Source organism: Phalacrocorax aristotelis, chromosome 4, assembly GCF_949628215.1.
Source record: "Phalacrocorax aristotelis chromosome 4, bGulAri2.1, whole genome shotgun sequence".
Lineage (NCBI taxonomy): Eukaryota > Metazoa > Chordata > Aves > Suliformes > Phalacrocoracidae > Phalacrocorax > Phalacrocorax aristotelis.
In genome coordinates this window covers 5,541,641-5,568,632 of record NC_134279.1, presented here as the reverse complement: position 1 = coordinate 5,568,632, position 26,992 = coordinate 5,541,641, and the positions used below count along the sequence as shown (strand labels likewise).

General features: G+C 41.5%; 1 protein-coding gene across 2 annotated transcripts in view; it reads right to left on the bottom strand.

Annotated features, from left to right (window-relative positions):
- The window catches only part of LOC142056008 (bifunctional heparan sulfate N-deacetylase/N-sulfotransferase 3), a 75,665-nt gene extending 68,889 nt beyond the window's left edge, over window positions 1–6,776 (bottom strand). For both annotated transcript variants that reach the window (XM_075090142.1, XM_075090143.1), the window contains exon 1: window positions 6,527–6,776. The gene's annotated coding sequence lies outside the window, so the exon portion shown is untranslated. The remainder of the gene's footprint in view (window positions 1–6,526) is intronic.
- Window positions 6,777–26,992: the final 20,216 nt, after the last annotated feature.

Genomic DNA, 26,992 nt, shown 5'->3' with positions numbered 1-26,992 from the left:
TTGTTAGAAATTTTGATTCCTAGAATGGCTGACAACCTTCAGTACTGAATCAGGCGACAGATGATGATAGAAGAAATATGGTCAGCTTCTGATCCAAAAGAAATTGATATATATAAAAGATTAATTACATCTTAATAAAGGGGGGAAAAAGGAGGCATTGTAAAAAAAAAAAACAACAAACCCAAACAAACAACAGAAAAAACCAAAGTGGCATGTACTGGGGCCAGTTAACCACTTGATAAGAGCTCCTCATCCTGCAATGTAAAGAAGATGGCCTTTCACTCCAGGTTTTCAAACACATTAAAAAACATCACGTACTTAACAGCACCTAAGTAACTTCCACAACTTTAATTAAATCCAAAGGTTGATCCTCCCAGTGCCATGATGAGTACAAAGGTAAAATAAGTGAGTAGGAAAATGAGATAAGGGAAAAGAGAGAAAGTACATGGCATTCTATTTATCAGAACAGCAAAATCAAGCACCAAGAGTAAGTGTACATGAGCTGTCTCGTACATAATTAAAATTCCCTTTAAACCTGCATCTCACCAGATAAGCCTGCTTTCTGGATATATTCTATTCTCTTCACCTTCTACTCACAGATACCAGCATATTAACCCTTCCTGTTCCAGGTAGACTTACACCCAGCCTTGAACCTCAACTGCAGCTGCACAAAGACTTGCACATAGGCTTTTTGGCAGGAGACTTGCCTTTCACCCAGTCATACAGGCCCATTAGTCAGTGTTAGACAAAAATAACATAATCCCAGTTGCTCAGTTTCTGGGGGCATGTATCTCAAGAGAAGTTAAAGAACCACAAAGAAGCATAAAGACCAAACAACCATCTGTAAGTACATTTAGAAGAACTCAAAGAACTCTTTTAAGCACCGAGATGTCCAATCCTTGTCAGACTGGCTTCAAGAATATCAGTTTAGATAGCAGAAGAGAGATATTTAATATGGTAAAAAGCCAGGTGAGAAAGAAGCAGCTCCACCCTGACTAAGTAAAGCCATAGAGATGTTTCCAGACAGATGATCTTTCATTACACAAAAACCCGATTCTCTTCACTTTGCATTTCCAATTCAGCTGCCTGAATGCCAAAAACCTCATCATTTTAGTGGTTACAATTAATACTTACTACATTCCGTAGAAAAACTGTACATATGCCTACTTATCTTCAATAGCCACAGACCTGGCTGCCTTGCCCCACATAGAGCTCAGGCCTGGTTTACACAGAAAAGAGATGCAAGCCTGCAAAGCGGAACTCTTGCTGACTAAAGTACAATGAAATCACTTCTTTGAACAACACAAAGTCAGCCACCACACAAACAACAAGCCCAATGCTTGTCTGCTTCTTTTAGCCCTAAGCTCCTCTAACACGGCATGAAAATACCCCACTCTTGTAACAGAAACCATCAAAATCCTATTGAGAGGAAGTTGCCAGCAGCATGATTTAGAAGTTTCTTCCTTTACCAGCGTATACTTCTGACAGCCACGTGAACCTGAGAATCCTGCCTGGAGCAGGAAAAGTTTACAGTGACCTAAGCTTATGGCAAGAAAGGGTTGATGAGACAGAGTTGTTTGAATGAGGTATTACAGAAGGGTTGCAACCCAAGGGCTGCTAAAGCAAGCAGCAGGAGCACTTGAAACATTTGCAGCAAGGACGCAGCTCCTAATGCCATTCCATGGAGCAGAAAATCTGGAGCCAGACCAGAAGCACGTATTTTCTTCAGGAAAATCTCTGTCATTTTATCCTTAGCTCCTAATTGCAGGTACCTCCTGGGGCTACAGAGTGCAGCTGTAAGGAGGATTGGATGGAAATGCCAAGACAGATGCGAGGTTTGACTCTGAGGAATGAGGAATTCTCCGAGACCCAGCAGGACACAGCCAGACTTGGCATCCTTACCACCGAAGACAGGAAGGAAGGGGAATGGAACAGAATAAGGCACAAGCTTTAAATGCATGCTCTCCTGAATCAGCTTGACGCTTGATTTTCACTTTGAAGACTGTTTTGCATGGCAAGAGTTCAAAACAACACAGAAAGAATAAAATAAAAAACATAAAGAGAACATACATTTAATAATATCAAAATAGTTTCAAAGCCCTTACAAGGCACAGCTGCTCTCCTAGAGAAACAGCAGCATTTATACTCTGAGCAACAGTACTTGCTAGATACTCCACTGGTATCTTACAGCACCGCGCTAAAATAAGTCATCATGCACTAAACTTGACAGTGGTATAGACATCTTCAGGGTGCATCACCCACACCACACTATGGAACCTATCAAGATCACTATAGTGACCTTTATCACAACTTTAGACATGGCTTCAGGGAAAATGGTCCTTGTCCGCTCTCTCTTCTAAGAGTAAAACCAGACAAAGGATGTAATTCAGAATGTATCAACAGTGGGTAAGCCGTCGGAGGCAGTGGTTCAGAACAGGACAGTACTTACAGAGTCTTACTTTCATAACAAAAGAATACATTGTCTTACCAGTGAATTAAGAAGTCATGATAGCTTGAACTGCAATTAAGAAAAAATAAATCCGTATATGAGAAAAAGACTTAAAGAAAAAAAAAATAGAGTCTTCACAAGAGTTCAAGCTTGTTCATACTGTTTCAGTGAAAAACCATGAAAAAGACCCGTAGATAACATAAGCAGTCTTAGCTCCTTAATTTCAATGGAGTCATGTGGAATTCAGTGAGAGGAGGATATGGTCCCACCTATATCACAGAGCACTTGAAAACACGTGTCAGACACTTTATGAATCCAATGGTCCACAAAGGTGATGTCGGAATAAGTTTTACCTATAAAATAATTTGTATGGTACTTTTCCACCATGTGAAGCCATAAAAGCTGCCTCATTGTCCTTTATCTACAACCTTATTATTTTAGATGAATCTGCATTTGATCTCCTACAGAATTTTGCATTTTCATGCCACCATCTGAAAATTCAGACCAAAACCTTCTACCCGTGTTGTTCCAAGTCTGAGGTATCAAAATGTCTCCTTGATGTGAAAATTAGCATCTTTGAATATTTAGATTTTTGTTTTTAACTTGTGGACTCACTATGGAGGAGATGATCTTGCTAAGTGAAAGCTGAGTCATGGAAATAAGTTTTGCATTTTATTCTGAGTGCAGCAAAGGCTCAATATCACCCTCATCTACTGTAGGAATTATTTCTGCAGTCCAGGACTAGTTCACATGAAAATCTTATGGGTACAGGAAATAAGAAACACCTTGTTAATTGGAAGATTTACGACTCTAAGCAGTACTGCTGGGTAGTCACAATTACAGGTATCTTCAGACAGCTAGCATGGAACAGATGTGTTAAAATAGAGATGTTCAACTGTGTGTTTGGCTTTAATTTGTTTTGCTTGGGTTTCTTTTTAATTTACTAACAAGGTAGTACTGATGAGAGAACAAATACTGTGATGAACTCAAAAGAGCCAAATTGCACCATAAGGAGTCTGGTGAGTTCCTACCATTTGCAGCTTTCTTTAGTTTGTTATTTCAGTGCTAAGCATAAATGACCAAATTCTTGGCTTCCATAAATCATTTCAGCACAATAGCCCTAATGGAAATACTTACATGAGACAACCCCGGCTGGGGACTTAGCCTATTAATGAGATGCAGAAAGTGAACATAAAGAACGTGAAATCATAAGTCATGATTTTTGTGTTTTCTGGCAGTAAGAATTATATAACAAATACCACAAGCAGCCTTCCCAGAAGCCTTTGCAGTCAGCCTGGAACCTAGTCGCTGGGCTCAGAGTCATGGGCCCTGCTGGCAGTGTCTGCTCTGCGAGTGTCATGGCAACCCTGCAAACATTGTGCCCTTGGTGGTATATTTTTTTTTGCACCAAGACTGTCATGGTGCACACAGCTCCTTTGCCTGGGTTTTGCATGACTGGCTTTTCCGCACAGCAGAAACATACTGTTTTCTGGGCTCAGTAGTTGAAAAGAAATGTGGTTCTGGCCATTCAATTTCATAAGTGGTATTTATATTTTCTAGGGGAAAACCAAACCAAAACAAAAAAGCCTCATATGATATCAGTTTCAGGTTCACATCATAATAGAGTAATGAATGGATGCTCCAATAGGAAACCAGGCACGCATGTAAAGACAGACACATAAAACTGTATACAATTTAAAAAAATTCTATTAAAGTCGTATCATAAATATCAATAAAATTCTAAAACTACAAGAAGCATTTTTCTTTAATTCAGTTGTGTTAAAAATTATCACAACAATGGGCTGAGCTAAAATATCCACACGCAAATGAGAAATTGCCCTTAAATCACATTTTTCAAAGCCCAGTTAAAGAAAAATCTGGTTTAGTCTTCCCTCAGGCCTCTGCAAGGGCAACTGTTTACTCTGACCCTCGATTAGAAACAATAAATTTGTGTCATACTTATACACAGGCATTAAAAAAATATTGTTAAAGGGCAACAAAAAGCCTTTGCATCAAGCACTGCCAAAAAATGGAGCAAGTTCAGGATTGACTAGTCATCAATATTAGTCAGCTACATTACATTTGTCTGGTTACATACACCTAAACGTATTTTTAGATCTCTTTATCCTCTTTAATAATCCCCATCATCATATTCTGGTTCTGTTCTTTACCAAACTGGATGTTACCACAGCGCTAGTGACATATGTATTGAATGAAGGATGAGTTTTAAATGAAGAATGGACAAAAAATAGACAATTGTACAGCATATTAATATGGGCATTCAAATCTACCCTGATTAGTATGCTATTTAATTGCTTTGAACATAAAAGCCTGCTTTGGCCAGCCACTATGAAATATGACCTTAAAGGAAGTATTTTGAAGTTATTACATTAGTGTTACTAAAATGGAAATCTTTGGATATGCCATTGACATGGGAGGAAGCAGCAAAGTGCATTTGAAAACAACCGAACCCAGGACGGATAGTAGTGCTCAGCTTTTTAAATCAATTATGAAAATATGAAACTGGTCTCCAAATACCGAGTACCCCTACTTACAGCATGATTCTACTGACTGAAGTATTCAAGCAGTGGTAACTCAGACAAGCAAACCCACGCTAAGAATGAGATCTTACGATTGCATATTAAGACGACATTTTCAACTAGAAAAGATGGTGATGAGAGACATGAACTGTCAAGGGAAGTCCTCGAGACTCTTCAGTACCACATAACAAACAGTGTGATGTGTGAATATTGAAGGGCTTACATTCTCTCCTATACTTTAAAAAAAAAAAAAGGCGGGGGGGGGGAATGGCTTAGGCAGAACAATCATACTGGTAGACGGATACGCTTTTTCAAGTCCTTGGGGCAAGCAGTTTCTGTTGCACCTATGTTACCCTCACCTCTATGCTGTTTTGCCTCACGCATTGCTAGAGAGCCTTATGGGATAGGAATCAGAATTTGTCATTACAAGGTATTTATAAAGATTAAATATATGCTATTTTAAAATATTTTAAAAGAAGGCTCAGAAGACTTTAACAGAGTACAGAAGTTGGGTTTGGTTTCAAATTACTACTTTACCTTCATATAATACTTTCTACCGAAAGATCTTAAACCATAAAATTTTTCTAAGACAAACCCTACTATTTTTCATGACTTGCAGAAACATTGCTGTCTAAAGATTAAATGATTTGCCCAAGGTCTTTAAGATAAATTGTCCTCCCCCATAGCATTACTTCCCTCTCTTTTTCTCCCACAACTGCCGAGCGCAAGCCAAGTGGAAAGAGTTAATACGGCAGAGTTCATCACCAGTCCTCTGGGAGAGCCGGGTGGTGATGCTGACAGTGAGGGAAACCTCATTTCTTCCACTTTCCATTTTATTAAGAAGAAAAACACCACCACACCACACCAAAAGCTGCAGCAATTATCTAGCACATCGAGCAGTGACTTAAATAATGGAAGTTTTCTGCCATTTCCCAAAGGTTGAACGCGACGGTTGAAACGAGCAGTAAAACGCACCAATTTCTGGATGGGATTTTGGGAATCCAATTAGCTACTAACACCTGAAGTTATTAATAAATTGCTGCACGACGATGACTGATTTTGTTCCCCAACACAGCAATCGCCCAGTGGCCGCAAACACTAGGGGGCAACAGTGTCGCACGGGAGAAGGCAGGGAGGAGAGGAGAAAGAGAAGCAAAACCCAGCCGGCTGAAGGGCCGGTGCGGGTACCACGGCAGGCAGGCAGGCGGATGCTAAGTGAGCTGATAAAGAAGAAAACCAAAACAAAACCCGAAGAAACACCCCCAAACAAACCCGAACAGGCTGCCCCGCGCAGCGGGACGCACCCGTGGGCCGGAGCGCCGGCTGCGCTGCCGCCACCCTCCCGAGCAGCCGCCCCGTCCGGCCGCGCTCCCGGCCCGGCCCGGCGGTGACACGGGAGCCCCCGGAGCGGCTCGGACACAGCCCCCGCCGGCGACGCACAACTTTGCGGGGCGGAAAACCCGCCCCGAGCCGTGGAGACTTCGCCCCGCCGGGCCCGGGGGTACCGCGCGTAGGAGCCGCCCGCCCCGCCCGTTACCTCCAGGCGCGCTCCGCCGACATGCCGCCGCCGCCCCGGGGCCCGCCGCAGGGAGGGAGGGCGGGAGGGCGAGCGAGCGAAGCCCCGCCGCAGCTCCGCTCTCGTCCGGCGGCGGCGGGCACAGGGAGCTGTGGAGGCTCCGCTCCTCCGGGGAGAGGCGGCACCGCCCCAGCGCGGCTCTCCCACCCGCGGGGAGGTGCGGGGCGGTGCGGGGCTGCCCGCCCGCCCGGGGGTGCCGGCGCCGCTCGCCTCGCCCTCCCGGAGGAGGAGGAAGAGAAGGAGGAGGAGGGGCGCCGCCGCTCCCGCACTCACCGGCGAGGGGCGAGCGGGGACTCCGCCGCGCCACCGCCCGCCATTGGCCGGCAGCGGCGCTGCCGCTCGCCCGTCGCCGCCTCCTCCTCCTCCTCCTCCGGAGGCTCGGCCGGGCCGGGGGCGGCGGCGGGGCCGAGGGCGGGGCGGAGGCTCCTCCGCGGCACCTGCGGCGCCTCTTCCGCGGGGCGCCGAGCGCTGGGGCTCCCGCCCGAGGCAACCCCGGGCGACCTCCGGCACACCGCAAACTCCTGCCGTTATCGGTTTGGGTCTCTTTTACCCCCTATTTTAAATAAAGTATGATTTGGGGGGGGGGGGGCTTCTCCAAAACCGAATGTGGCACGTCCCTTCTAAGTCCCCTCTGCAGCAGCGCTTAGGGGAACTTTAACTGGCACCCGCTTGTCAAACCCATCGCTGTGGGCACAGCTTTAGGAACTGACCCATTTCTGAATCCTTTTAAGCGTCGCACACAATGGGGGAAATTCCATAGAGTCAATTAAATTTTCTCAAGACAATTTGGGGTTAAAATCTTGAAAGAATGCCAAGTAATGTGTTTGCAGCCTCACTGCTTTTCTTTATTGAATTTTCTAACCCCATCTTAAACAGAGTTAGTCCCTCTGTATTTTTCACCGATACTCTGCATCCTTCATGCCGGAGATGGGGCTATTCCGTTATGGTGGGTTACGATTCCCTGCCTGAACCGCATTAGCTGACTTCTAGCCTTCACAAATGGGAAATAAAATTAATAAATTTTACAAGTGCCCTCTTGATCTAACTAATTTACTTGCCAATTGCATGGTGATTGTTAGCTCACCTAATGGCTGATAATTCAATATACCAGATTAACTCCATCGCTGGAGGTTGTCTGTCCAAGCCTTCCTTTCTATGACTCGCTCAAGACAGAAACTTAAAGGAGAAAAGCCAAAGTCATCTGAACATTCCTCCAAACATCAGCAGAATTTACAGCTCTTGACTCAGGAATTTTGTTATTTATGGCTTTCTCCTTTTTTTTCTCCCTTTCACTCTCATGACATGCTCGGAAGGAACACCCCAAATTTTAATGTCTTCTAAACTAAAAAGCAGTGCAAGGTCCCAGACCCCGTGAACTGGACTCGCAGTAGGACAGAGGCCTTGTTGACATGAGGGTATACCCTGTGTGAAGTTATCAATCCACGGAATAGAGTCCACCTGAAATCCTGCTGCCCTCTCAGTATTCTACACAAAGGGGTTTTCTCCCATGTTAAGCTTCTCGACTGCGTGGATATCCTGATGCAGTCTTGTTTTGGGACATCTCTATTATGAAGGATTTTTCCTACAACACACTATGAGGTATGGGGTGGAAGCGAGCCAACAGTGACTGAAATTCTTGGATGTGAGTTCAAACTCACAAATGTGCATGGTTTCCCTCCCACCATTCTTTCTGAGCGGCTGGCACTGTTTTTTAGTTATCACTGGCCAACATGGCCGGAAGAGTGTTACGTACCCCTTGTCCTCATAAGCACTTGGATGCTTGCAGAGATGTGCTAGACATCTCACAGCTGAGGGCTTCAGCGCTGCAAGTCAGCAGCTGCAGTACCGAGCGGTTCTGGCAGGAACATTAACAGCTTTGATCTTTCTTGGTGCTACTTTTCAGGTTTTTTTGCTCTTGAGCTGTCATTGCAGCATGAGCTGGGCATGATGTCTTAGCCATTCTTTCAGCAATACATCTTAAGACACTGCTGAGTGTGCTTCTGGCCAAGATTTCTGCCTGGCCCCCAGTACCTTACAAAAGAGAATGTAGTAATGTGGTGTTGTGTTATCATAGAGTGTTGCCACAAGTGACATAACTGTGGTTGTTTACATCATCTGAGGTCACATCTAATGTGTACCACCACAGAACTGAATAGGTGAATGAGTAGTTAATCCACACAAGAAATTAGGTGGGAGGGAACCTGGTGGGGTACTGAGCTGCATGCAAAACAGAGGCACATTCAGACAACTGCTAGTCTGTACCATGAACTAAGGCATCACCTGTGCTGCTGCTGCTGTTATGCAAGGCAGGGACTGAACCCTAGTTCCCAGATGGACGCACTGACTTGTGTCCATATATTCAGTAAAGAACAGACATTGAAGGAATCTGTCCTCTGTTCCATCCCTGGGAATGTTTACCAAGGAAAATACTTATGTCATTTCAGACCATTGCCTCAAACCAGCTATATTCCAGTTGAAGGATTCGAGACCCTAGAATGTAGATCAACACTACAGACCACAGAATGGCTGAGGTTGGAAGGCACCTCAGGAGGTCATCTGGTCCAACCCCCCTGCTCAAGCAGGACCACCCCCAGCACGCTGCCCAGGGCCGTGTCCAGGTGGCTTTTGAACATCTCCAAGGATGGAGACTTCACAGCCTCTCTGGGCAGCCTCTGCCAGTGCTTGGTCACCCTCACAGTAGAGAAGTGTTTCCTGATGTTCAGAGGGAACCTCCTGTGTTTCAGTTTGTGCCCATTGCCTCTGGTCCTGGCGCTGGGCACCACTGAAAAGAGCCTGGCTCTGTCTTCTTTATACCCTCCCTTCAGGTGTTTGTACACATTGATGAGACCTCCCCTGAGCCTTCCTTTCTGCAGGCTGAACAGCCCCAGCGCTCTCAGCCTTTCCTCATAGGAGACATGCTCCAGTACTTAATCATCTTAGTGATCCTTCACTGGACTCTGCCCCCATAGCTCCGGGTCTCTCATATTGAAGATCCCACGGCTGGACCCCATACTCCAGGTGTGGCCTCACCAGTGCAGAGTAGAGGGGAAGGATCCCCTCCCTTGACCTGCTGGCAGCACTCCTCCTAATGCAGCCCAGGGTACCGTTAGCCCTCCCTGCAAGGGAACAACATTGAGTTGTGTTCAACTTGGTGCCCACCAGGACCCCCAGGTCCTTTTCTGCAGAGCTGCTTTCCAGGCAGTCAGCCCCCAGCATGCCTGGGGTGGTTCCCCCCCAGGTGCAGGACTCTGCACTTCCCCTTGCTGAACTGCATGAGGTTCCTGTTGGCCCATTTCTCCAGCCTGTCAGGGTCCCTCTATAGACATACCACATGTGCTGAAATATGAATCCCCTGATTTCCAATTAATGGTTGCCTTCAGTTTATCTGAACACAGGTCACTTCAGTGTGAATTAACTAAACTTGGGAAAAATGAAATGTTTTGTACACACAAGCCTTTACTCTCCTACCAAAGCATGTATCCTAGACGCTGAAAGGCCATTCAGTATCTGGCGCTGAATCCTTACTTTGAGTATCTGTCCTGTTTCTGATAAATTGGTTATTTTCAAGCTAATTACTCTGAAAATTGTACCTTAATGAATTCCTATCTATATAAATTACGTTGCATTCTGACAGCACTGTTGACTACTTATGCCCTTATACATACACGTACCTATGTGTGCACACTTACACACAAGCGGGTAATTCTGATTATGCTCTTTCTCTTGGAATACACAGTAAAAAAAAGATGAAAAAATGTGTTTAAGAACTACCAGCAACAGTTCCATCTCAGTTCAGCTTGGCTTTTTAGTCATCTCCTCTCTCGAGCATGTTTAAACATGTTTTCTTGCAACAAAGACAGGCTTAAAAAAGAGGCAGCCTACCTTCCCTGGTGATAGCCTCAGCCTTTTGCCTTTCTTACTGCTGGCCTCTACACATGAATGCTCTCTTTCTCATTCACATTTTTCTTCAAATTCAAGTCTTCACACTGCTTCCTCCTTTTGCATAATCACAAATCTTCCTATCTTTCTCAAATGAACTGAATCCTATCTTGTCTTGTGGTCTTATCTCTTTCAGGCTGTTACTACAAGAAATAGTTCTAACCATTGCATGATTCTCAGTCTGCAAACGAACACCTGGTCCTTCCAACTCCTGCTGAAATCTGTGTAAAATTCAGGCATTTTTGTTACGGTCGTTATTATTACGACTCCCATCACAATTTGTATCTATAAGATAGACAGATTGATTACCTTAGGGACCATTCCACAAGCCAAGAATGGCTATTTGTTGGAGTTACACATAATAAGATCAGTTTTCAATTAATAAAGTAGTCCTGCCATTTCAAAGATTAGATACACCTTTTAACCAAACACTAATTATTATTTGTATTATTTTTGTTGACATTTTCTTGCAGGGAGGCGTTATAGTGGCCTAGGTATTTTAAAACAAGGAGCACGGGGGCAATTGCCTGTTATTAGTCATTTCTATGATACTTTTTAAGAGGTATTACAAGTACTACTAGCCAAAAGGCAAAGTTACTGTAGATTCATACTGCTCTTTGGATTGATCAGAAACCAGATTTTAAAACAAATCTAATAAATACACAATACTAAATTCTTAATATATTTGTCTTTCAAATACTATGCAAATATTAATTAATGAATCTTTAATGGGTATTTTTCTTGTGGGTATTGATATTAGTATTGCTCTCCACATCCTTGACATAGAATATTACCCCATGAAATTCCATGTTAAAATGCAAAGACTTAACTTCTCCCCTTAGTTAAACTGGAAAAGGCTTCATCTATACAATGAAGATAAAAATGTGGCCTAAGATTTAAGATACACGTGTGGCCAAAAAAGTAATCAACTAAGAGGCTATCTCAGAGAAGAAAAAAAAACCCCAACGCTGTTCAAGTTTATAATTGTACTAAATTTTTTCTATGTTATTACAATAGCCTTCATTTGTGAAGTGTTTAAAGATTATTCTGTAGCAAATAATTTGGGAAGCCAGCCACGCTTGTGCATTTTCTCTGAAAAGTTGCTAGCTTTCAGATGGAAAATAAATTTATTGTTTCTTTTCAGTAGTTTCTATTTCATTTTCAATACCTTCTGCTAAAAAAAAATCCTACTATCTGCATACATTGTAGTAATATCTTTCAAACCAGTGGAAGGCAAGTTGCTAATTCCATGCCATGGGTGACAACTACTTGGCAGCAGAAAGGCATTTTTATCTCTAGGCTTAGCATAAACTATTGTTATAAATATGTTTGGTTCCATTTTAATCAAGGTATCGAGACAATTGTCATGTTTGTACGATGATCAAATGGCCAGCTTTGGAATTCAAGAAGCTCAAAAAATCATTAGGTATTTCTGTTCTAAGCTGCAAAGCCATCATTTACTGCTCAAGTCACATGCCATGTGAAGTCTAAGACAGATTCATTAATGAGGAGGACTGAGTATTTTCTGCCACAATTTACCAGGAAATTTGCTTATGAAAAGAAAGGAAAGACTCTTCCTTCCCATTATACCAGGTTCGTAGGTTTCAAGTTAATAAATATTCCAAAAAACAGCAGATTCAGATTCAGAATGTATTAATTTTAGTTAGCTGTTTTGAATGTACATCAATTTGAGTGAAAGCTCCTTAGTAATACTGAAATTGGTTACAGGAAAGTGATAATGGGGATGGAAGAGAATTAAAAAGAAACCGAGTTGCTATAAGCACAATCAACACTAAAGCATCTTCACCCTTCTTAAGAAAGTAATATGTAATTAAAACTTCTGTTAAAAATTGATTTGAGGATATGGAATAAAACAGGGCATACTCTGGGCTAAGAAGAGCTTGCATATTACCCTAAAACCAACTCATTTTTCCCATCAATAACAAAGGAAAAATTCTTAAAACATTTCGTAATTTGCAAAGGGGAACAAAATTAAATTGCTATACCCAGCTCTTCAGTCCAGCAATAATCCAAACTCTTCCCAAACCAGAATGTCATTTACAGTCAGCTGGAAAAATCATCGTAATTTCATTTTTCCTTTCCCTCAGCAAAAGTAACTGTGGAGAACAGGGTAATTTAGCTCAATTTTTTAAAAGAAGCATCCTTCAGCACTGCCTTCAACTTCCTCATGCTCTTCCCTTTTTTCTATACAAATAAATTCCTCCTGCCTTCTCTGCTCCTTGAACATACAACACCCAAAGCACAGCCTAGCTTCCCTGTGCCCTTGGAGGCAGCAAACAAAGAGCAATAAACAGGAGTTTGCACAGGAATGGGAAGTTATTCAGAATGCAAGGTAACGCACTGCAGGATCAATGACATGAAAGTCTGCTATAAACCGGGAGCTCATCAGTTGGAAATCGCTGAGGTGAGAAAGGACGTGGGTACCAGTTGAAGTTAGAGAATGTCTGTCAGCTGCCAAAGTGATGCATCTAGAAAATACCACAAGCAGTGCTTGCAGAGGAAAAGAAGAGGTGGAAATATTGAAAGTGTTGATGCTATTGCATAAGGCTGCAGTAAGTCCTCCCCTGGAACGCTGTTTAAAGTTCAGGGAAAGTGACTCAAAGTGGAAGGGGTGGAGAGAAGAGCTGTTACTGTGATGAGAGGAATATGCAGCCTGTCGTATGACAGGCAAGGTGAAGGTTGAGAGGTGAGGTAGCTGCTGCACGTGATGGGGAGAGATAAACATGCAACGGTAGCTAAGAAGCGTTTAAGACAAAAGTGGCATAAAAATGATTGGGTAAAACTTATGCACATAGTTAGGCTGGAAATTAGAAGCAGCTTTTAAATCACCAGAGCGAAGCAGGCTCGCTCTGTGAACAGCACGGGCAAAAAGTGTAGCTAACTTTTAAGATGGAGCTTGAGCGACTACAGGACGTTATTCATCACAGTGCTAGATTGGACTTGATGACTTAAAAGGATCTTATCGATCAGTGACCCTATATTTTTTATTGTGCTGGGATCAACAACGACGAGAGCATTGACAATAAATCCTCATCGCTGACGTTTAAAGTTGCTGTCAGCTGATACAGCTGCGGGGTTTTGTTTGTCACATTGATTGTTTCCGACTCTCTGTAGGCACTAGCAGAGAAGAGCACCTGCATTCTCTTCACAGGAATATGAACATCACCTTCCGAATCATATTTTTTAATGAAAGCTTGTATTCTGGAACACAAGACGTTAGCCTCCAGGGAATATATCAGGTTGTCATCTGCCCCAGAAGTCAACAGGTAAAGGGAATAAAAGGGGGAAAAAAGTGCTTTTTTTCCTGCTAGAATTAATTTGAATACTTTTTTTTTTCTCCTTATTAATATTTCAGTTCTCCCCAAACATGAAATGGATTAAAATATCAGATAGGCTGGTAGAACTCTTATTTTTGTCACATATTATTTTGATCTAATCATAAAGAATTATGCCAATAGGTTACCCATATGTAATAATGCACCATGCACAGAGATCTTAATTACCCTGTTCATCAAGTAAGGATATTCATGATAGCACATATTATCCAGGGTATTATCCTATATTGTAATATGTGACGCCACATGAATACCATATGGGAGAGGGATTTAAAAAAGGTTACAGGCTAATAAGAGCATTTCATTCCACTCAGAAAACTCAAGAGAAACAGTTCTTTTCAAAGATCCAGAGACTGTAATTACATGCAAAAAGTTAAGTCACCTTAAAGGTAAATGCTAACCCAGGAAGACTGAAGATTAAAATTAAAAGCTGAAATTTCCTATTGTTATTAGTGCCCCACTGCACTAGATATTGTGTAAATATATGAAAAAGGTGGCTCCTTTCACAAGGAGTTTAATTCTACCTTTCAGCTTGTGTTGTTCTAGAGAAGAAATTGTAGTAGGTTTAAGCTGGCAGCTGGTGGTCATATAATAGCAGTGAATTATAATGTTTTATAATGCCATGAATTTCCTGAGAAATTTACTAGGAGCTGTGCCTAGAAAATGATGCTTTGGCATAGCCCCAAACGTCAGACTTATAATTTCATTTTATTTACCCAGTTCGTGCCACACCCCTTGCACATCGTACCCTGTCCTGGGTCATGAACTCCCCAGGACAGGGCACAGAAGGAGCTAGAGAACTAAGCTGACTTACACAAAATGCAGACATGGCTCTCTGCCCATTATTTGCTTGTGAAGCATCATATGCATTTGAGATTATATAGATATATTAACAGTAAGCGATGCCTCTATCATCCTTCAATTCAGCAGGGGGAGCACAACTGGTATCTGTGTGGCATGACAACAGTACTGTGATTCTGTAATACTACGTTGTGTCTTTCAACGTGATTTGTGATCATCTGGATTGTATTTAAAATCTTGATCCTGCAAATGAATCAAGTATACACTTGACTGTACACAAAGGAGTCGTCTCTGGAGCAGTGAAGCCTAGTAATATCTGTGTGGCTTCAGATTCAGAGGCCTGGACTCAATTACGGCATCCCCCCGCTTCCCTCCTCTCTTGCATGTCTCAGTCTTACTTTCCTGGGCAAGGAATCGACACAATTTGCACTACTGCAATGGGAATACAAATAATGCTAGCACTGTAGTAAGGGCGTTAATTACGGGTTGAATCAGGGGGCGAATGTCCCTTTCCGTGGCTCTAGTGGGCTGAAGCATGCTTATGGTGGCATGCTGCATCCCCTGCTTCCATGCTTGAGTGCAGGCTGGGCTTTGATGATGTACTGCTGTGGGGCTGGGCTGCTCTGCATGACCCATTAACACAGGGTTGTGGAAAGGGCTGTGACTACATGGGAGATAGTCTGTCCCTTCCAGAAAACAAATGAATCACTATCGAATAAAGAACAAAGTCAAATAAAAATAGCAAGCTACTTGCAAATCTTGCACTTCCTAAAGTATTAGTCTCCCACCACAGTGAAAGCCCTGATTAATTCTCGGAACCTCTTCTCTTCAAGAGGCACTTTAGGAGGGCTAGATTGCCAAAGATAGGCCTGTGCTGCTGAAGTGTGATCACAAGGAGCATGTGATTCCTCTGTGCTCTAGGCAGAGCCATTTGCTACTGGTGTGAGTAGGGCAGAGCTCACATATGAACCGCAGGTGAGGCAGCCACCGTGCTCTCCTACCAGTGAAGGGGACATCATCAAAGCAGCCACATTCTCGTCTCCCAGAATCTCTCTGCCTCTTTGAGGAATCGTCCCTTCTCCCTTTTATTCCTCTTCTACCAGCAGATTGTCCCCATGGTTTGAAGCTAAGAATTTGCTGTTCAAAGTGGCTGCAAATAGGTAATAATCTTAGAAAGCAAGGGGGAGAATTTCCTTTCCCCCCATTTCTTTCCTTTTCCTTTTCCTGCCTTTCTTCTAATTTTTCTCATTCTTTCCCCTTCCCTTTCCATTCCCCTCTTTTCCTCTCTCCTCTCCCCCTTTTTCTCCTTTTCTTTCTCCAGAGAAGCCAGACATAAATAAGATGTACATGTTTAAAACAAAACCACACACATTATACAGAACTAGAATAATATTGATCTTAGCAAGGCTATTATTAGATGAAAAAAGGACAAAATTTACCCTGTAGTAGCAATGCTCTAAAATGATACAGAGAAGCATTGTCAACTTTTGTAAGCCAATTTACACAAATATAAATTTAGTGTGTTAGTCCCTATCAAAATACCTAAGCCATCTGACTAGCAGTCCTTGGCTTCAGAGGCTGTCAATGATACTGCTCCAAGATAAATCTCACTGTGGCAACTGACCTTCTCTCCCTCTCTCCTCCCTTTCATTTACTCTCCATATAAATCAGGAACAGAAGCTTTATAATTTTAATAGTATCAATATAACATCCTCCAACTGAAATGTAGCCTACAGAGGCTACAGGACTTAAGCTGTAATTTTACAATGTAAGAAACAGACACAGTAGAACCACTGGAAGCGTTTGTAATTGCGCATCTTGGGTTGTGATACAATAATCTTAGGCAGAAGTTAAGGGAGTTGACTTCGCTGTGCTATCAGAGGCTGATTACTGCTCATCTCTGTTTATCTTTCTGTTCAGTGGGTGGGCCTAATCCCCCTAGATCAGTCAGATGAGCTCCAGTCTTGAAAACACAGTGGTTCGCTGTGGTCACAGAGATGTTGAAAAAGCTTGAAGGTTTCCTGAATCTATTTAGTCTATTGGTTTCCCTCATGGCGCATATGAGGAATATGATAACATTTACCCTATAAACTTTTTTCCCTGATCTAGTACCCAACTGGAGTACAGGGGCAAAATGCCTAACTGGTTTTAAGATGGAACTATTAAATGCCATAAGGCACATGGGAAAGCTCAGGCATACTGAGATTAAATAAAAGGCCCAAGTTCACAATGAGTGAGCACCGGAGCCAGCAGAAGAACTGAAGAGCTCTGATTCCTACTGAGGAGCTTCCAGCTCAGTATGTTTTTGTGTCAAATATTTTCACTGAGGGGCACTATCCCCTACCAAACCTTCTCAATTAGTACAGGGCATTGGTTTTAAATCATTTGGCTAGAAATAGTATTTTTGCTCTTCCAGACAATATTTGCCACTTGAAGCTTGCTCCTGACTGCAGACTGGTGGAGGTGCATGGTTTTTTCCGTAGCACAGGAACATTCTCCTTCTTTCTTTATCTTAACACTGTAATATTTCTTCTCTTTGACATAAACAGTGTCGAAAGTACTCTAATCCCATCCACATACAGTACAAATAGAACAAACAAGGAATGATTTATGCACACTTGACTGTGCTCTATATCTTACTAGATGAAGATGAATTACTGTGCTGGACAGGGACACATTCTTCTGAAAATCCATCTTTGTAGATTTCTAGTGCTCAATCTCATGTCTTCTGCAAATGTATTTTAGCATGCTATCGCTATTTTCCACTTGGTGATCTCTGCTGTACCATGCACAGTATACGTGGCCCTGAAGGAGTACTGAAGCAGGTTCCCTTGCTAGCAGACTGCTGCAGCTGCAAGATATAGCTCCCCTTATATCACTTACTCACAAATTATTCTGCTCTTGTGTTCTATGACAGATGTCATTTCCCAATTTCAGCCAGATGTTGATGATGTTATTTAAGCAAAAGAATTAATCCTCTCCCTCTTTCCTTCAATCTTCATATCGTATACACTATACTCTCTGCCTTCCTAGTCGCTTCTGAGAGACAAATCCTTCAATTTATATACAGAGCAAGACTTTAACTTGGTTGACATTTGACAGAAAGCCCAGGGTTTGCATCTTGTGAGGAGTCATATGCACAGCTATAGTATATAACTATTGCTTTCTTCTAGAGAAAATCTGTATTTGAAAAAGCATGAATTGTTGATATGTGTTCACTTTGCATCAGAAGAGGCCCAACACAGTACTTAAGTCACTGGACAGGTATATTAGCTATTGCTCAAACCAACAAAGCAGTAAATTAACAACAGACAAGCTAATTATTCCCCTTCTCTTTTCATTTTCTTCAGCTTTCAATATGAAGTTAACAAACTCAAGTTTAATTTGTCTTCTCCCACAGTATCTTACTCTACCCATGTAAACACTGAATAAAACAGATTTTCAAGCTCCTTCTTCCAAAGGTAACATAGTGACAGCATACATGTGAGACAAGCTGCATTGCAGGTTTTAATAAATCAGTCTTTACATAAGCATTTCTAGACATCTTCTTCTAGAACTGGCAGAGTAATGAAGAATGTTCCCTACCTCTTAGTTCTCAGGCTGGCATATTAAAATACTTTTCAATTGTTTTGAAATTTCCATCAATATTTTCTAATGAGATTTAGGGTAGTACTGTTATTATTGTGTGAATATACCTATCCGTATGAGAAACACTTACCCTGGCATTCTTTATCTACCCACAAGACTTAAGTTTAAAAGCCAGGAACTGAGGAGAAAAGCAAATGAGAGAGACAGTGATGGCCCAGGAATAAAGCAAAGAGACTGGAAAGCCAGAGGAGGAACAGCTAGAAGCAGCACTTATATTATGGAGTGGTATACTGGCTTGCAGGCCTTTGCACATATTGCGCTGCGCAAAATGGAGCGAATCTTTGTACTCCGATGGAAGGCAAGGAGCAATCTTGGTCAAGACCAAGAATTCAAAACCTCCTAAACCCACAGTAGCCATGTATAGGACATAAACAGTGCCACAGACAGATGGTGTGACACAAACCTGTATTTGCAAACGGCGTTAGGACAGGACAAAAGGACACCCTGTGGTCTGGCAAGGCAGGCAAAACCAGCTACCTGCCTGGCGTTTCTTTCAAAAAACAAATCTCCAAGCAGAGAAGTTTATGGATACTGTCCTTGCATTGTACTGTGTTAGTGTTAACCATGAAAGACATTTAAAAGACAGAGTTGGACTGCTAAGCAGTCTGCTGGTGATGAGTGCTTTATGGTTCGAGACTAACATATCTGCCTACCTTTGAAATGGATCAGCTGAAGCTACTGAAGAATTTCTTTACACCAAATGGAAAATGTTTTTGTGAAGTTTTTTAATTACAGTCTATGTTCTTAGTTTACTCATTTTTTTAAACTTATACAATGATTGTGAAAGATATGATTGTCAACAAATGAACTTTTCTTGTATCTCACTTCTTACTTGCTGGGACAATGGCGAGGCAAACCTGCATGGGTTCCTTTGCAACAGGCAATACTCTGTGATTTCAGGGTCTCAGTTAGTAGCGAGCGGGTAGGTACCTGTTCATTCACTGTGTCCCAGCTAAGGTACCAGCCAAAACTAGCCATGGTGGGGCTCATTACTTTCCCTGCCAGAGGCATCCGTTGGGAACGGAACCAAGAACTCTCACTTCACAAAAGCCACTGTACAGCAATTAAGAGAGGTTTTTTATTAATTCCTTCTGCATACAAAGCTACCACTGACTTCAGAGGATTTTTTGTGTGCCAAGAAATGTAGGACCAGGTCTCAGATGGTAGTCATTTCCAATGGGTGTGGACACAAGCCAACTTGAAATACCAGCTCTAGAAGCAAAAAGTTCAATGGGCGTAATGATGCCCTTGAGACACCCAGTTATAAAAGTCTTTGCTTTAAAAATAATGAATCACATCCTCTTTCCCACCTCTTTAAATGAAAAGAATAATAATTTTTCCATATAATCAGGAGGCTGCATTCTCAACATGATCTAATGAGTGTGATGACAACTCATGTATTCTTCGAAGAAGTTATATGACTATTGCACAGAAAATGTCCCTGTTTTTCTGTAGACATTCCCTGGTGCAACAGTTTTTCTTTCAGCCTTAACTGAATTTTGAAGCATTTGTTTGTTCATGTTGTTGTCCATGTAAGCTTTTAATTTTTCTTTTTTTTTAATGAGATGTACCATTTACAGTGCACCTTCTACCAGGTGAAAGAATAGAAATCCAAATTCACATAACAGTAGGCAATACAAATTTTTAAATCAAGCCAAGAGTTAGTATAATGCAGCGTTAATTTTTGTATGGCAGATAGAATATGAAAAAATTTTATATCCCTAGTCATTAACAGAGTACATTAGTTTTATGTTTGAAATCAGGTAGTTACCAAGAGGCTTGTCTTTAAAACCATTTTATGAAACCAAGGAAGGAAAAATCCAGTACTTACTCAGGAGCTGGGAAATTGTGACCGTGTTGAACACTCAGTTACTTCTGCATTAAATTGACAGCTTAGGCAGTATTCTTACAGGAGAACTGGGAGAAGTTAAAACACATTAACCCTTCTGCCACCTCATGCTCAAACAGTGGTGGACAAAAAAGATATTTAATTTATAGTGCCTGTTCAGTTTAACTCATTTCTTCAACTACTGACCAAAAGCAGCAGGATTTCAGAAGTGATAGCTCCTCTTCTGCTGCTTGTAATTATACATTTTCTGAACTGCCACTGGTACTTTTGTTGTGCACAAGAGGGAGAAGTGCTCTGACTGCTAGCTGGAGTCCTGGGTTTACCGAAACTTTGTGTGAGCTTTCCAGTGTGTGTCCAGCGATTATTCAACGCTCAATGTCAATGCAAGAACTCAGCTTTATTCTATGCCCTCTTCCAACTGATTGTGTGCAACAGCAACACTCATATGCGTAGACATGATGGGAAATGTAAAGTACAAGAAAAGGGACGCAAACCAGAAAGGCCTCTGTCTTTCCAGTGATGAGTTTTTAAAGTCATAGCATCTAATACTATTTCTTCCTTTCCAAACCAAAACTATCAGCAAGAGCCTTGAAAACTAACATTGAACTAAGATCAAATTGCACATACAACCACCCTTATGGTGATTTGCATGCATACTTTTATTGCTCATTTTCAGTTATGTAATCTGTTATTCAGAATTTATTTCACTGACTTTTGCTCAAAGCTTTTTCTATCCCAAAGCTGCCTGAAGTCTGTCACAATGTTGATCTACCTTTATTTCCTCAGAAAAAAATTAATCTAATAAAATGGTAGAATATTCTACCATAAAAAATGCACTGTATTTTCCAGAGAAACAGACAGAGTCTCCAAAGTATCAGACACAATGGAAATCTGTGGAGAAAGCTTCAGTGTTCTGTTTGTCCAAGAACACGTATGGTTTTCTAAAGACACCTGGCAGAACCCTTCTGAAATAACCAGCATGAAAACCCACTCAACATTGGCCAACTCCCCAAATTCTACTCTCCCTACAGTGCAAAACATTCCCTTTTGACGCATTAATTGTTTTGAAATTGTCTCTTTTCCATCTATAACAGGCAACGTGTAATACTCTCTATTTGGTCTGTGATTCCCAGCGAAACCAATCTATCCAGTCACTCTTTGGGCTATCAGGCCAAGATGAATGTCCTAAGGATCTTGACTGGAGTAGCTGGACTTTTCTGTTCTGGGAGACTGGTCCCACTTCCTGGAAAACATCCTCAAATCCTTCCTCAAAGATTTCCACTCCATGGCTCATCAATTAGCCTTTCACGAGATGAAGGACTTCACACTTTTTTCATCAAAAAACACACGACCTTTTCTTTGATACTATTACAAGACAGCAGCGTTACTGGTATAACTTGTCTTTGTTCAAAAATGCCCCTTCTGTTGCTTCACAGTATGCACTTCTCCAACATTTATAATAGTTGCACCTTGCTTAATGAAAGCTAATAAAAACTTCAGGTGCTTCAGTATCATCTTTTTCATGAAGTTTGCGTCTTGCTGTCACCCACCACTTCCAGACGAAAAGCGAATCCCCCCTGCACCTAGTTCTCAGAATTTTTCTCATTCTTTTTTAGCTTTTGTACAATATAGTGCACAATAAAAGACTACCTAGTGCTTCAAGTAGCTGAAAAACATCTACTAAGCCTTAACCAAATATTCCCGCATAATGAAACCTTTCCTGTACTCCAGTCGGTCTGTGAGACTGAAGTTCAGTCTTAAAGGCTCATTTTCAATATCTCCACTGGCAGCAGAAGTCCAGGAAGAGATTTTTTTTGTGAGAATGAGCAGAGCCTATGTCCATGTTGCTGCTGAATTTCATTTACCTCTACGAGAAAAAACTGTTTTGCTTTGTGGGATTTCCTAGTAGGCTATATTACTACTTTTTCTATTCCTTTTAAATGAAGGCAATAAGACTCAAAATTATGAAGCTTGGACACAGATGTAAAGGGTCATAAAGCGACAAGAGTAAGCAAAGTTCAGAACAGCAGGGATCCAGTGACGCTGGATCTGTTCAGTGAAACTGGACTGTGCTGCTGGGATAGGCTGGGTAAAGGGATTTAAGTGGGTAATCTTGATGTGAGGGAATCCATAATGACCCTTGAGAGTTGTAAGAGCTAGAAGAAAAATGTGCTAGATGGGAATGTTACTATGATTCCCTTTTAGTCTATCACATTTGGTCCACCAGTAAGGTAACTTAACCTTTGCTACCTTTTCCTCCAGTTCTTTGACACACATATTACCTCATCAGAGACATACCTGTATATGAATAGGGTCTAAGTGAATTTAAGAGAACAGTAAAGGATCTGATGTTCACATCGTGCATTTAAGTCATAACCTCTGTGGGATGGGTAGAAACCATGCTGACCTAGCAGATATTGCACCTCTGCACCACTCCCTACTGATAGGCCAAATCAGACTTCGTAAAAAGCAGTAAAAAAAGCAAAACCAGAATGCCCAAAGCAAACCATAGCATCTCTCTGGAGCATCTGGAGTATCTCTCCTACGAGGAAAGGCTGAGAAAACTGGGACTGTTCAGCCTGCAGAAGGGAAGGCTCGAGAAGGATTGCTCCATGTATATGAATACCTGAAGGGAGGGTATAAAGAAGACAGAGCCAGGCTTTTTTCAGTGGTGCCCAGCACCAGGACCAGAGGCAATGGGCACAAACTGAAACACAGGAGGTTCTCTCTGAACATCAGGAAACGCTTTTCTACTGTGAGGGTGACCAAGCACTGGCAGAGGCTGCCCAGAGACGCTGTGAAGTCTCCATCCTTGGAGATGTTCAAAAGCCACCTGGACACGGCCCTGGGCAGCGTGCTGGGGGTGGTCCTGCTTGAGCAGGGGGGTTGGACCAGATGACCTCCTGAGGTGCCTTCCAACCTCAGCCATTCTGCGATTCTGTGAAACCAAAGGATTTTACTCTACCCTTGCTGCTACCATGAGGGCATTCTGTCACAAATGTCTTAAGCTCAATTCCTTTTTTTTGTTTTTGTTTTTGTTTTTTTTTTTTACTGCTTTTATACAAAGTCTGATTTGGCCTAGCAGCAGGGAGTGGTTCTCAGAAGTCACTGGTGAGATAACTGTTTGACTTGCTTGACTTCCTAGAGAGCAAATTAGTTCTCTTTATATATGCTTTACCTTTTATTATCTTGCTCCTGTAGACTTTATTCAATGAGGCGAAACCTTCACTGATTTTAATGACAATATTGCTGTAATAATTACTGCAGGGTTGAGCCCTAGAAAATCACCAAACTTTTCTCTTCTTTTTTCTAATTGTGTTTTTAGAGGCAAATTACCTATGGTGCTTCCCACAGTTTATTTAATGCCTGAGAGTGCAGGAATACACAACTTCCAAGTCTTTTGCTTCAAGCCATTCACCCTGCTGATAGTTGATATGATTAAAAACCAAAAACTAGTGTTTCTAACTCATACTTGAACTTAGACTGGTGTTATGTGAGCAGCCATACAGCCTCTTGGCTCTCAGGAATGACTGGATGGGCTTCTGTTGTGCCAGCATGACAGCTTTAGCCAACCTTGGCAGCCTCTGAGTTTTACGAGTTGTTTTCCTTTAAAAGCAGTCTGTGGTGCTGAGGCCCAAATAAGTATAAATTATGTTACCATCAGGGAGACAAACAAATTCTCTGAGGCACAGTAGATGTTCTTACAAGAATGTTCTGCTCTGCTTGGTTCACTCTTCTTGGTCTGTAACTTTTAGACTATGCTGGAACTGGAAATAATTCAAAAGCTGGGGAAAAAAATTTCATTTCAGAGAAGCTTGCAGTAATTTTCAAAGAAAAAACTCAATTATTTTTCTGTCCTTGTGACCAAAAAGCATGTCTTTATCTTTTGTCAAACCTGAAAGAATTAGGGAACTTAGGCACAAGTATATGTCGTGATGCTAATGAAGCTTTTCCTTAGTTGCAATTCACTGTATGCAGAAGCAATCAGACTGAATTACATTCAGGAAAAAAAATCCCTAAACAAACCAAAAAACCAAACCCAACCCCATATCCTATTCGCTCTTACCCCTACCTTTGAAGAATCTAAGAGAAGAGTCTGTGAATCTAAGATGTTTTATTCCTGTCATGACTACTTTTATTTCAATTTTCTGAAAAAAAAATGAAGAGATTTATTGTTCTCTTGACCTCCATTATTTACATAACTTGACCTATACTCAAGAAGAGCAGCCTGAAGAACAGTCCACTTCACAAAATGAAGTTAAATTACTACAAATTCCATGCTTTTATTATGACGAATACTTAAGAGAGTCTTTGTTCTTGTTCATGGTGCTATGCATCTCCTTAAAAATAATTTATTTCACGTCATTCTTTTGGGGGAAAATCTGTGGAAATAGTATATGTGGGAATGCGGCCGTGAAATAACTCCCGCTTTCTCTAAGCAAGTTTAAGATAATTAACTGAAGATCAAAAAGCTATTTCTTGTTTTTAATTTTAATACAGACACAGGGATGTACACACCACTAAAGCTATGAACCAGACAAAAGGTATAACTTTGATTCTTAGATACACAATTCAGAGTTAAGGTCAATATAGAAAACTTTAGGAAATACCAACTTTATTTTTGTTCAATATTTGTGTACTTTCATGTCAAGCGCAGAATTTAAATCAGTTCTTGTATTCATGTGATAAGCACGTGCACGGTGATATTTCCTTTATTGCACAGTATAAAATTCTTCCTTTCCAACTTGTTAACATGTTGGGATGGGGTCCCTCTAAAAGTGAGCAGAGGTGGTGTCTCTAAATTGCTCTGAACATGTAAAGAGGGAATAAGAGAGAGGAATAAAATCTGCAAACTTAATTAAGATGATAAATGTGAAAGGTTGGAGATTTATGCAAATGGTCAGTGTTGTGGTTTTTTTACTCAAAGCTAGGAAGTTCCTTCTACAGGCTGCAAGAACAAGGCACAGAAAAAGGACTTTGCAGAAAACCAGAAGAACAGAACATGTGACCATTCAAATGAAGCCGTGTGGAAGCCTTAATTGTTTTGCCCTACCCCTACTGAACACGACAACAACTTTAAGTAACAAGTTGATGAAATGCTTGTGTTTAAACTCATAACAAGGTTAGAGTAAACAAAAAATCTTGGTGTAGAAATATTTGAATGCTTTATCCTAATATTTATTGCCAAAATTATTTCCTGTAAGCCCTTGACATTGAACCCCTTCACTTTGTTAACTGCTCGACAAACACAGAACAAAAACGACTGTCTACTGAAGAATGCAAATACCAGGGAAGAGATGAATACAGACGCACCAAGGACACAAAAAGAAACCTGTTTGAAGTAATTTTAACGCTTCCAAGCAGTGCAGGCAAAATTAAGGACAAAATAACTGAAGGGGATAAGTAGGATCACAAAAATTGGAGGACTCTGGCTTAAGGAAGCTAAGGTGAAGGTCAGTGGGGTTTTGAAGAGCAACGAGAAGCTGGGGAGAATTTATGAAGATGGACAGGATCCCAGTATCGCTTTCCTTCCTCACTAAACCACTCAAACTTTGAAGCTTCTCTATTCCTGGGCTCCTCTCCTCATTCCCATCCCTCCCTCCATGCAGCAATCTATCACAGAGCTTCCCTGCCCCATCCTCTCCTCCCAGCAACAGCTGTGTTCTTGCCTCTGTATTGCTTTGTTTGTGGCTGCGATAAGCGGAGAGAGAAACTGCAGAAGGAAGCAGGATAGTGATGTGTAACTGTGCAGAGGAAAAGCAGAGCCCAGCTGCTTAGGAAGTAGTTGCTGCTCAAACAGGTAGGTCTGCTGTCTCCTCCAGTGTGGGCAGAATTGCTCTTTGCTGCTGCCGTTAGCCTGTTGCCCTGGGGCAACTGCCTACCTTGCTATACCCAAAGCTGGCCCTAAGTCAGAATCACAACCACAGAAATTAAGATGTGCTACATTAATATTTCCAGTGGTTTGTAACAGCATGGGATTCTGCACGAACCACTATATAGGTAAACAGTGTACAAAGTAGAGGGAAAAGGAATTTATACCTTCTACACAAGATCTGGTCTTGCGGTCAGCTGGGTTTAGTCACTAGCAGTATATTCTCCATCAGAAATAAGAAACACTCTTTTTGAAGCATCAGGATGAACAGGATATGTTATTTTTTAATTTACTCTATGCTTTAGAAGTACTGCATAGTAATCTGAATCCTCTCCAGATATCCTGCAAATAAGACTCTTACCATCGTAAGAATTTCATTTGCAGGAGGCTGTACAACCTATTAGGCCTAACATAAATATATTTGAATAAACAATCATTTACACAAGGTGAAAATATACAACTCAATGGAAGAAGCATTTTTTTTTACCCATTAAATCCTAACTGTGATATGCACTGACATTTATCTGTGGTACTTCCTTCAATTGTTCTCATTAAAATTGGACTACAGTTACTTGTAGCCTTGCAATGTGTTAAAATGAAGGAAAAAAAAGTACTTTTGAGAGCAGTTAATTTGGAATTAAATTAGCTTCTTCACAGATCAGAAGATATGTACATAGCAGAATCTTATTGAATTATACCAGTGTGCCTCACTATGTAAGAAAGGGCAAAGGACAGTGAGACATTGCTCCTCACAGAATTGCAAAGCTATACCCCCAATCAAATCCCATCAGGAAGAGAGAAGAAAGAATATGAAAACAATTCTGTTCTGGAGGATTGTTTCTCTTTTTTTTTTTTTTAAGGCAGGTAAAAATAGAACGGTTTAGCATGCCAAAAAGTAGTTTTAAACACAGGCCTCATTCAAGTCAGCAGGCATTCTTCCACTGACTTCCATAAGGGTCTTT